Below are 12,172 nucleotides of genomic sequence, written 5' to 3' on the forward strand. Positions count from 1 at the left end.
GGACAATGACAGAGTCATATTTGTACTTGTTATGGACTGACCTGAGTGCGTGCATTATGTGGGAGATCCTGGCACCCTACAGGCAGCTGACAGTAACTTTCTCCTACTTTATTTATTATTTATTTATTTATTTATTTATTTTACATTTGTTGACTGGGCTAGTCTAGCTGGATACATGTCCATTTTCAGTAGAGGCCCAGGGAGATAAGCTCCAAGCATTAGTAAATTACAAAAAAAGATTACAATAGTTAAAAAATGACTAAATTCAAATACAAAGAAATTAAAAAAGATTTAAGAGAATCAAAAATTGTTTCTGTGAATAATAGCTCGCAGGCTGTGCAAGGTTTAAAATACAGTTGAGTACAAGGACATTCAGTATTCTGAAAATAATGATTAGTAGGTCTGAGAAAGAGAAAGAGAGAGAGCAGAAGAAGGCAAGAATCACAAGGGCTAGAATAAGGTTAGATTCTATTGATTAAAGCTGTAGAGGGGACAAAGGTTGGAAGGAAAGGGTATAGAAAAAAGAACATTAAGGGGGAAAAGGTAGGGTTTAGTCTGGTTTAGAACAGGGACAAAAACAATGAAATTTCAGATGTTCTTTGAGATGTTTCTTGAAGAGTGGTGTGGATGAGAGTGACGTGAGTGTACTAGGAAGATTGTTCCAGATTTTACCCACAATGTTAGTAAAAAGTGAGTCACCAGCTTTATTGTTTGATTTAATATTGGAGATTAATAGCTTATTTGCTGAGCGAAGTGTTGCAAGATTTCTATATGGGGAGATCAGGTTGGAGAGGATTGGGGTATTGTTTGGGTGATGAAGAATATTATGTGAGATAAGCAGTTGCTTATACAGTAGATGGTTTTGTAGTTCTGACCATCCAAGTTGTTTAAGGTTGTGACAGTGGTGGGTTCTGAAAGGGGTGGCAGTGACAAATCTAGCTATGTTATTATAGCTGGTTTCAAGCTTGCTTAGATTGTGTTTTGATAGATTGATGTATATGGCGGAAGCATAGAATAGAGTAGAAGTTAGGTGAGTTTGGGCAATGGAGGTTTTAGCTAGTGGTGTGAGGAAGGGTTTGATTCTATACAGAGAGCCTAGTTTTTTATTGACAGTCTGTATAGTATTGTTGATATGTTCGTCAAAGCTGAGGTTATTATCTAAGGTTATACCCAGTAGACGAGTAGTAGTGTCAGGGGAAATAGTAGTTCCACTGTTAGAGATAATTGTGAAGTGGAACTCTGGTGACTTTTGAGTGGGGGCAAAGAGTAATAATTTAGTTTTTTTTAGGGTTGAGGAGGAGGTAGTGATGGGTGAACCAATTTTCAACAGTGTTAAAAACTGCTTGAGTAAGGGTCTGAAGAGAGATAGATGACTTAGCAGTACAGATTAAGGTAGAATCATCAACGTATTGTATGCATGTGGCTTGAGGAACAGCAGTATTTAGATCATTAATAAAGATGGAAAATAGAAGAGGGCCAAGGATAGAGCCTTGAGGGACTCCAATGTTCACAGGGAGGGGTGTGGAGAGATTATTGTCCCAGAGCACTGCTTGTTGTCTATTATTTAGATAGGATGTAAACCAGAGTATTGCTTGTGGGTCAAGAGATTGGGCTTTTAGGACATTGATTAGTAAGTCATGGTTAACCATATCAAAGGCTTTTGATAGGTCAATGAATAGTGCAGAAGATAGAGAATTATTATTTCGATTCTTGTTAATGCAGTCAGTAAAAGATAGAAGGGCGGTAGTTGTACTATGAAAGGGCCTAAAGCCATGCTGACAGTTGGCAAGTAAGTTATTGTGGAGCAGATGTTGGAGTAGTTGATGATGAATAAATTTTTCCATTATTTTGGCTAGTGGAGAGAGTAATGCAATTGGTCGGAAGTTGGAGATATCAGTGGATTTGCCTCCTTTATGTAAGGGGATTATATGGGAGACTTTCCATATGGATGGGATGTTACCTTCTATGATTGTTCGGTTTATAAGGATGGATATAGGATATGCTATGACTTTGGAAGCTATTTGAAGGTATTCTGCTGGTAGGTGGTCGGCAGAAAGGGTGCAAGGTTTGAGTTTTTGAAGGAGTTTGCAGATAAAGGATGTTGGCACAGGTTGTATATGGAAGGGAGGCACTGAACTGTCAGTGTTTTGTAAAGTGCTGGGGGAAATCAGAGATATTGTGTTTGCAAGAGTTTCTATAGTTTCTGTGAAGTAATTATTAAAGGCATCTGCTATTTGCAAAGGGTTATTATGGGGAACTGAAGATGGGGCTGGAGTTATGGTATGTCCTGGATGGAGAAGTTTATTAATGCCTGACCAAAACTTTTTAGGGTTATTTGGGTGTGATTGTTGAAGGTGGAGATAGTAGTTTTTCTTTTCTAAGACAATGTCATTCTTGGTTGCATTTCTTAGCTGTTTAAAATATAGGTGGTCAGCAGAGCTCTTAGTGGCTTTCCATCTGGCCCATATTTTGTTCCGTAGGAGTATTTTGTCCTTTGTTTATTTTGTGAGCCATGGGGCTGTTTTAGTCCTAACTCGGGAAGAGCGAAGGGGGGCATGGAGATCTAGGATTTGTAGGAACTTGGTATTAAAGTAAGAAACTGCTTCATCTAGATAGAGTTGTTTCAGAGGTGACCAGTTACAGGCCTTTAGTTCGTTCTGAAAGCTCTCTGCTTTAAAGTGTTTTTTGGAATGATAGGTTATAAATGTGTTATTAATAGGTGTGTGAGCCTTTTGTTTTGTTATATAGGTAAGTACATGGTCACTAAGGTCATCTGGAAGTGTTCCTGCAGTATAGGTTTCAGGATGACTATTTATAAGTATCCAGGCAAGAGTAGCTTCTTTATTACTAGGTTTGTGGATTCTTGTGGTGGTGTTTATTATTTGAGTGAAGCCATAAAGATTTATGTGGGAGTTAGGATTAGGAGAGTTACAGGTAGTCCAGTCAATGTTAAAATCACCTAGTACAATAGTTTCTTGAGGTAGTAGGGTGGAAAGGCTACTAAGAATCTTTTCAAGAGTGTTAATATTATTTCCTGGAGGGATATAGGTGCAGATTATATAAACAGATTTAGATTTATTAAGTTGGAGTTTAATGGAAAGGGTTTCTGCATTGGTATTAGAGGGGAGTAACACATTAAAGCATGAAATTAGAAGTTCAGATTTGTATAAGATAGCTACACCTCCACCCTTCTTGGTGGTACGGTCACATCTTAGGATGTTATATCCAGGTGGGGTTATTTCTAGGTCATGAGTAGAGGGTTTCAACCAAGTTTCTGTAAGGCAAAGGATATCAAATGCATGAACCTGTAAGAGGGCATGCAGTTGAGTAAGTTTATTGTTAATGCTACGGATGTTGAGATGAGCTATTCTAAGAGAATTACCTAGTTTTATAGAGGTAGAGACACAATTAGTTGTTTCGTTTTGTGGGTCATTGTAGATTGGAGGGTTTGGGCCGGGATTAGGATGAATATCGCCATCTAATAGAAGTTGAGTGGGATATTTTAGTAAAGTCTTTATGCTTTTAAGGTATTTGGGTGGGCTTATCTTGCTGGAGAAGTAAGTAACATGGGAAGATCTATGAAACCTTGGGAGTAGGTAAAATGAAGTAGAGGTTATATTACTATGGGAGAAGAAGTTGAGCTGAGTGATAGGTAATGTTTGTTGATGGGAAGGTTCATTATTAATTAAAGAGAGATGTTCATAGTAGGTTAGGGCATAGGGTGAAGATAGGACTATTACTGAAGAAGTAATAAGAAGAAAGTTCTTAAGGGTATAGTTAAGTAAGAAGGTAATTTGTGATAGTGGGGTTAAGAGATTATATAGTGGGTTAAACAAAGTAAAGATAAGAGAAATTTAAGGTAGAATAGATTAGAGGTACTTTCTCCTTGTTTAGCCTGGTGAGTGGAACATCAGCGTGCCTGACTATAGAGCCACCTATGACTAGAGTGTTGGGTACGTTGTCATGCCTTATGGGCTGTGGTTGAGTGGCACATTGAGTTTGTGGGCTATGTGTCATTTGGGTTATGTTGTGGGATGGACGTTGCTTGCGTTTCTGCTTTGGAGGTATCTGTTGCTTGAGCAGATTTTTATTGAGAGCCTTCACGAATGTAGGTGTGTGTTTTGTGTTTCTATGTGTCTGTTTTGGTAGTGTAGACTTCGAGGGACTATATGATGAGTGTGCTGTGGTGCAAGTGTTTACCTTCTTCTCTTGACTGTCTAGTCCAGTCTTGGGTGAAGAGAACTTTGATTCCAGTTTGGCTATATAAGTGCATCTCTCACAGGTTGTAGTGTTGGGTGGTAAGAGGAACAGGTTGTCTGTGTACATGAGGCAATTGCTGCATTGCCCCAAGATGCCCAGATTCATCAGGTAGACAGGAGAAAACACCGGGAGCTGACCCTTAGACATGCCTGGATAGGTGCTTATTTATTAAGTACTAAAACTGTTTTCCTCTAGGCAAGTGAGTAAAGTTGAGTGCTGTTGTAATTTGTAGCATATTTAGTGCTTATAACGAGTTCTGAACAAGTGCTGAGCTTAAAGAAACAGATATGAGTGCTAAAACTAAAAAACTGTCTAGTTTTAAGGGAAAATTTAAAGAGCAGACTTTATGTTGCTAGGAATAGTTTAACCCTAGCTAAGCGGCGATGCATAAAGTGTATTTTTTATATATATATATATATATAACAGTAGCAAATGAGCAAACTGATTTACACAAATTAACCAATTAACCTATAAAAACCTAACAACTGAGCCCCGTTCCAGCAGTCTTCAATCAGACAATTTCTAACTGCACACTCCTGCCACTAGGGTGCAGGGGAACCTTCTCCAAAAAAGATGGTCTGGACTAGTGCTCAAGTTATACAACCAAAGCTAGATTTAGCAGGTCTGAATTTAGTCTATGCTACAGCAAACAAGGCGTAGCAATTTCAGAAAGAAACGGTTCAAATAAGCAGGCACAATAAGCCTTTAACCAGAAACTCCCAGCTCAGAAGGGCAGAATCTACCCTCTCTTCCCACAAGATTACAGACCACACCTTCTTAATGTAAAATAACTGGCCCGAAGCCCAAGTGCTTAAACCAGAACTAATACACTTTTAGATAATAGACACTAAGTCTTCAATCAGCAACTCCCAACTTAGAAGTATGTAAGCTACCTGTCCAGCCACAACAGTGCAGACCACAAACCTTCTTAATGTACAACTGGTCTGAAGCCCAAGTGCTTCAACCAAATGCTTAGAATAACAGTTACAATTTAATCAGGCTACTAACAAGCAGCAGAATAAATGCAATTAAGTACTTTTAAGAACAAGCAGCAAAAGCAAAATAAAGTAATAAAGTAGGAAGAAACACAAATACAGTAAAAGCAGATGACTAAAGTGCATTTTATATAACAATAGAAAGCAAGCAAACTGATTTAAACAAATTACCCAATTAACCAGCAAAATAGCTCAAAAGTGAGCTTTGTTCCAGCAGTCTTCAATCAGACAAGTTCTAACTGCACACTTCTGCCACTAGGGTGCAAGGGAACCTTCTCCAAAAAAGATGGCCTGGATTGGTGCTCAAGTTATACAAACAAAGCTAGATTCAGGATGTCTGAATCTAGTCTATGCTACAACAAACAAGGTGCACCAATTTCAGAAAGAAACAGTTCAAGTAAGCAGGAACAACAAGCCTTTAACCAGAAATTCACACCTCAGAAGGGCAGAATCTAGCCTCTCCTGCCACAAGAGTGCAGACTACAAACCTTCTTAATGAAAAATAACTGGCCTGAAGCCCAAGTGCTTTAACGAGAACTAATACACTTTTAGAATAACAGACACTGAGCCTTAAATTAGGAAATCCCAACTTAGAAGGATGTAAGCTACCTGTCCTGAAACAACAGTGCAGACCACAAACCTTCTTAATGTAAAACAACTGGTCTGGAGCCCAAGTGCTTAAACCAAAAGACTTAGAATAACAGTTACAATTTAATCAGGCTACTCCCAAGTAGTAATAAATGTAGCAGAATAAATACAACTGAGTACTTATAAAAAGATGCAAAAGCAAAATAAAGTGTATTTTTTTAAGTAAAGTGCAAGGAGAGAGGAAGAAGGAGCAGAAGAAAAATTCCGAAAAATTCAAGGTTATGAACCTAAGTGGGTTGGCCTTTTCAAATGTTCTTTCTGTATTAAGTAGAGTGAATACCAGACTGGGAGGAGTGTCCCAGATCAAATTTACAGTAGGGGCGGGCAACTGCAAAGCCACCAACTATACCAACACCACAAGAATAGGTGGGGGGATGAGAAAAACAGTTTCAGGACAGATGAGAAACAGAAAACAATGCCAGAAAATATATAAAACAATTCAGTCAGGCAAAATTAAGACAATGCGGAACTCTGAAAGGTTAAAATGTAAAGAAATATACTTATCAATCAGCGATATATTTCCATATTGTTTGTGCTTTCATATTTTTTCTTTCCATTTTTCATTATACACCTACGGCTGTGATTTGCTGAAAACCATTTGGCATATCAGTTGAGACTAATTTGTTTCAGATAGGCACAAGGAAGGTATGCATCTGTTCTGATTGCAAGACACAGGAGTATTCAAAGTCCATCATTGTATATCATCCTGAGCAGCTCAACCTTAACTTTAATATTAATCCTGCATGCCTGCTGCAGCACCTCTTGGTTATTGCATTAGGCAATGGTTACATCAGATTAATTCTATGTGGGTTCAATACCCAGAAACAGATATTACTTTTTACAGGCTACTATTTATTTATCTATTTAACATTTGTTAACTGTGAAAATCCAACTTGGAATAAAGCCAGTTTTCAGTGGATGCTCAGGGAAAAACGCTCCAGATGCATGTTTTTGTAATGTGGGAGGAAACCGCAGCACTCAGAGGAAACCCACACAAATGCAGGGAGGACATGCAGACTCCACACAGAAGGCACCCCAGCCAAGAATCAAACTGGAGAACCTCTTGCTGTGAGGCAACTATGCTACTGCTGCACCACTGTGCCATCCAAGACACTTTAACTTCAATACAGCATGGCATTAATAATTCAATATTTACAAATGCAGTTATTACATTAGATGGCAGATATATGACATGGCACAGTCAAATACATAGTTCTATTAGTCATATCACAGCATTGTGATTGATTGTTTTATGAGGTATTCACACCTTCCAATCAAATCTGGATGTGGCCAAGGTGTACCTGTGTATTTTTTTATGTTGTTTTGTGCATTAAAATAATGTGTCATTCTGTTGATCTAATCATCTCTTTTTGTCTCCCCCCAACCCTTTATCTCTCCCTTTATTATTTAAAACATCCTGTCAAAAGTGCACTCTCTCCCCTTAAGAATCAGACTTGTCCTGTTGCACTTGAGACTAATAATGTGTTCTCTTGATTGTGTAACTAGATAAGCAGGAGGTCCAAATCTCACAGTGGGGAACTTGTGTGTGTGTGACCTCAATGTCAGCTACATATACTATCTTGAATGGATGTGCTCAACTTGCAGTCAGGAGAAGATTTTAACATTAGAGAGAATGCTCCCATCCCCTTATTCATGTTTACCACAAACATCTTTTCTGTATCATACTGAAGAAGTCATCATGTCAAAAGTGCACAGTTTGTCCTTACAGCTCAGACTTCTCTTGTGGTGCTTGCAGCCAATTCTGTGTTATACAGCTTGTGTAAATAGATAGGTTATGAGTTTGAATATAACACTGGATAACTAATGCCAGTGTGTGTACTGTCATGTACAATTGTGTCCATGATAGCAACTGTTATGTAATCTTCCACTTAAATGACATTTTTTTTCACTGGTAGAGGATTACTCTGTAGATTTGTATTACCCCCTCCTTCCCACCCCCAGGCAATAAACAGTTTTAGAAACATAATGCTTGCATCATGCTATCCAAAATGAACCACATCAAAGTAGTCATAAGAGTTACCCTCTGGTGCTGGCTATGGATATTTTGCGGAAATATAGAAAAAGAAGGTCTGAATACAGCAATGATTGACTATTGTTCATGGGTATTCATGGGTGTTTGTCAAGCTGTGTAGAAAAGGCTGTAGAATGTGTAACTGTATAATTTTACTGTGTACTTCAACCACCTTCATAGATTTTTATAAAAACATCACCTTTTAAAATAATGATTATGTCATCAATTTAGACGTGCATTGTCACAATTGTAAAACAATAGCTCGTGTGACAGATGTGATTTAGGCAGTGTCCTATGCTTTGTTATCCAAGGTAGTCTCCTCAAATCCAGCCATTACTCCTTATATTCACTTGTGTCAATATGTCTGTGAATGTGTAGGTAGGTGGACAATGTTGTCAGCCAGCTATCCGATGTGCACATGTATGGTTGGGGATTCCTATTACAATGATTTCTGCTAATTTTGGACACACAGAAACGTTTTAATGAATAATGATGATGCAATGGGATGAGATTTGGCTTTCCTGTGAAAACTACTAAGGTTTTTCCTGTGGCATGAGGACATAAGACTATGTTCTGCATGTTGTTGCCTTAGTAAGGCATGTGTTCGAATCCATAATTATTCTCTCTTTCTGCCTAATTGCCTTTCCCCCATCACAGTGATGACTGTTTTACACATCATGCATGAATGGGTATACCTAGCAGCAGGCAATGCTATTGGAGAAACACACATTTAGCAACAGTATTTTAAAGAAATGACAGGCACACACATATCCCTTGCTGCACTAACATGATGTGATATAATCAAAGACCAAAAATATCTCACACTTGTAGTACCAGTGGCACTATGGTGCATGCATTCTTTCCAGTATCATGAAGCTTCTGTTGCTACATAGTCAGGTGTTCAAAACCCACACTGGCTGATTGTAAGTATTGCATGCCCTAGTACTGTTATGCATGCATGCCATCAAGTGTTATAATGTGTACAACTATAGTAGGGGAACCAACCCCCAGCCCTTTTATCTCATACAACTTGCAATACAATCATATGATGTAATGACTTGACATAGGTGGAGTTTCACAGCTTTGTTAAGACTTCCAGTGTGGCACTTGCAATTCATACACATATTTATAATCAGTGGACTTAACATAGCTTGCTGTTCAAGTCCAGCCAAAGGTAACATTCTATGAATGTATTGACATTACACAAACAACACTTCATGAAGTTGTTATTCTCAATTTCTACTTAGAAAGAAATACTGGGTCATTTTGTAATGTCCTGCCAGTGAAGCTATCGTTCTTGAGTGCTCCTGCATCACATAATGACTTGTATAGCATATCTACACAGATACAGTGTGTTTCAAATCTATGACAATATTGCTGGGCAAAACAACAGCAACAGCTTCCTTGGCCAAGAAACATTTGAAATTGTAATGCTCCTAGTTGTGTGAGTATTAGCATAATTACCTCCTTGCCGTCATTCTGAACAAAAATCATATTGTGCCCATTACCCTCTCGTGCCATTTATTACGTCACACATTCATTTAATTTATTGGTGAAAAGATCTATTGCTACATTCTGTGGCAGACATAGGCAATACACAGCTCTGTAAAGTGTGTAATATGATAGACAGGGGTTGGAACCTCGTAACATCTGTCTGCCCCATAACTGTGTCAAAGAGGAATGGCTTAAACGCAAGACGTATTTACTGCATGGTCAGAGGGAGACATTTTTAAGGCATCAGCCTCCATGGCTGGGCATCCATACCCATTACAATAGAGAAGTGTTGTAATCCCTTCAAGTGTGCTTGTTATGCCTATTTCTGTGGTGTCACAGGTTGATACACATCTTTCTGATATCTGTCCTGGCATGATGCAGATGTCACATATGTCATTGGTTGTTCGCATTACTTAATTTACAGATAAGAATGCACTCTATTGCATGTCGTCATCTAAACATTTATGTATTACTGTAACTGTTTTCTTCACTCTGTACAGCTTTATTTGACATGATAACTTACATAACATCTTCCTGAATTGCATAATCCAATATCAATACTAATTAATCGTACCATAGCAGAGGCTAAAATTCCCACCATTTGGAAAACATCCTACATAATCCCACTACATAAAGGAGGTTCGTCCACTGAATTCTCCAGTTATAGACCAATAGCTATACTTTTTCCACTTGCAAAGATTATGGAAAAATGTATACACAAACAATTCATGCACCACCTAATCCAAAATCATCTCATGGCCTATGCCCAACTAGGCTTTCATCCACACCACAGCACAACTTCAGCCCTACTGGCTTTTACCAATACCATAAACAATAATCGTAATAATAATCACATATCCTCTCAGCCCTCTTCTTGGATCTTTCCAAGGCATTTGACATAGTTGATCATCAACTTTTGATTCACATCCTGCAAACTTTCTGTCTAGATTCTAAAGCCATTCAATGGTTTTCATCTTACCTCAATGGGAGGCAACAGGCTGTTCTCTGGCAGAGCAAGCTATTACCAAACACCCTTGGAGTACCACAAGGCTCCATATTAGAGACCCTACTGTTTTCCATCTTTATTAATGACTTATATACAGTCATCCCAAATGTCAGATGTATCCAATACGCTGATGGCTCCACCCTGATTTGCTCAGCTACATCTCCTACAGACTTGAGGTCTGCTACCCAGTCCACCTTTAATACTATAGAAAATTGGCTCTCTGAACGTCAATTGTTACTAAATCCCAAAAAATCTAAAATGCTGTTATTTTCACCAACACAAAGGTCTGCTGCTTTTACCTTTACCGTAAATGCAAAATATGGCACAATAGTCTTCCCCGACCCTCTACAAAACTACTAGGTGTTATTATTGACAATAACCTAAAATTTGGCCTACATGTAAATCAAACAATCAAGACCATCAATAAAAAACTTGGTTAACTGTATAGAATAAAAGCCTTCCTAACCCCTCCAGCTAAGATGGCCATAGCTTGCTCTCACCTACTTTCAACACTTCTATATGCCTCCACCTCCTTTCCAATCTAAACAAATCTGTACTTAATAGACTGTCAACCTGTTACAATCACATTGCCAGGTTTGCTACTAATCTGCCTTTTAGAACATACCGCTGCATCAACCTTAAGCAGCTTGGGTGGCTAGAACTTCCCAGTCTAATCCAATATAACCTGCTGATCATGGCTAATAAAATCCTCTATAATCCAGATAATGCACCAGCCCTTAGAAATATTATCATCGCCCATAACAATCCAAGACAGCTTCGATCCTCAAACAAACTACTAATTCAGACAATCAAAATTAACAATGCAGCTGGTGATGCCCTCTTTGCAAACTCTGCAGCAGAGCCTGGAACTTACTTCCAGCTGATATTACTTTGCTCTCCTCCCTAGGCCAATTTAAAACCAAACTCAAACAACATCTGGCACTAAACTGGCTTTGCCACTGTAACAAGCCTGGCTAACTCTCATCATGAATGTGAATATTCTCTTAAGCTACTGTTAATTTTTCCCTTGACTGTAACTGGGGGTAACTTTTAACCCATAAACTTGTCTAATGATGTTTGCCTATGTATTCTTTATAAATAACATATCTATAATTATGTCTTTATTGTTTGTATTGTATCTGTTTACCTTGGAGCTTTTCTCCCCGGGCCTCCACTGAAAATGGACATGGATCCAGTCGGACTATCCCGGTCAACAAATATAAAATAAAATAAATAAATAAATATAAAATAATGCCAGATCTTCATAATATGTGACTGGGCCTGTGTTCAGACACTTTCTTGATGTTTTTATAGTGTTCAAATGCTGTTATGGCAGATTTCACTGTAATGTCTTGTGAGCATGCCCAGTAAAATCCTGTAATAAATGTGCTCAGTTTACAAACATAGATCTTGAACTACTGCAATGTCATCAGATTTGTGTTGTCATTTGTCAGTCGTGTCTTTTGGCTCTTACATTACTGTTTATGATGACATACCTCTCAACTGCACAGATTTTTGCAGAATGTCCAGATTTTTGCCTCATATTTTTGGTCTGTTCCTCATAAAAATTGTGTTTTTTGACAAATCACTGGGATGGTTTAAGGATGAACTCATTTACTCCAATGGAGCTCAGGAAGTTTGCACTATAAATTCCAATGGGTAGAGCTTAAGCCTTTTCATAGAATCAAATTATGTCCTCACATTTCAAACAAATGTTCATATTTCTGGAACCACAGG

Source organism: Protopterus annectens, chromosome 5.part0 (genome assembly GCF_019279795.1).
Source record: "Protopterus annectens isolate FY-2018-M chromosome 5.part0, PAN1.0, whole genome shotgun sequence".
NCBI classification, from domain to species: Eukaryota; Metazoa; Chordata; order Ceratodontiformes; family Protopteridae; genus Protopterus; species Protopterus annectens.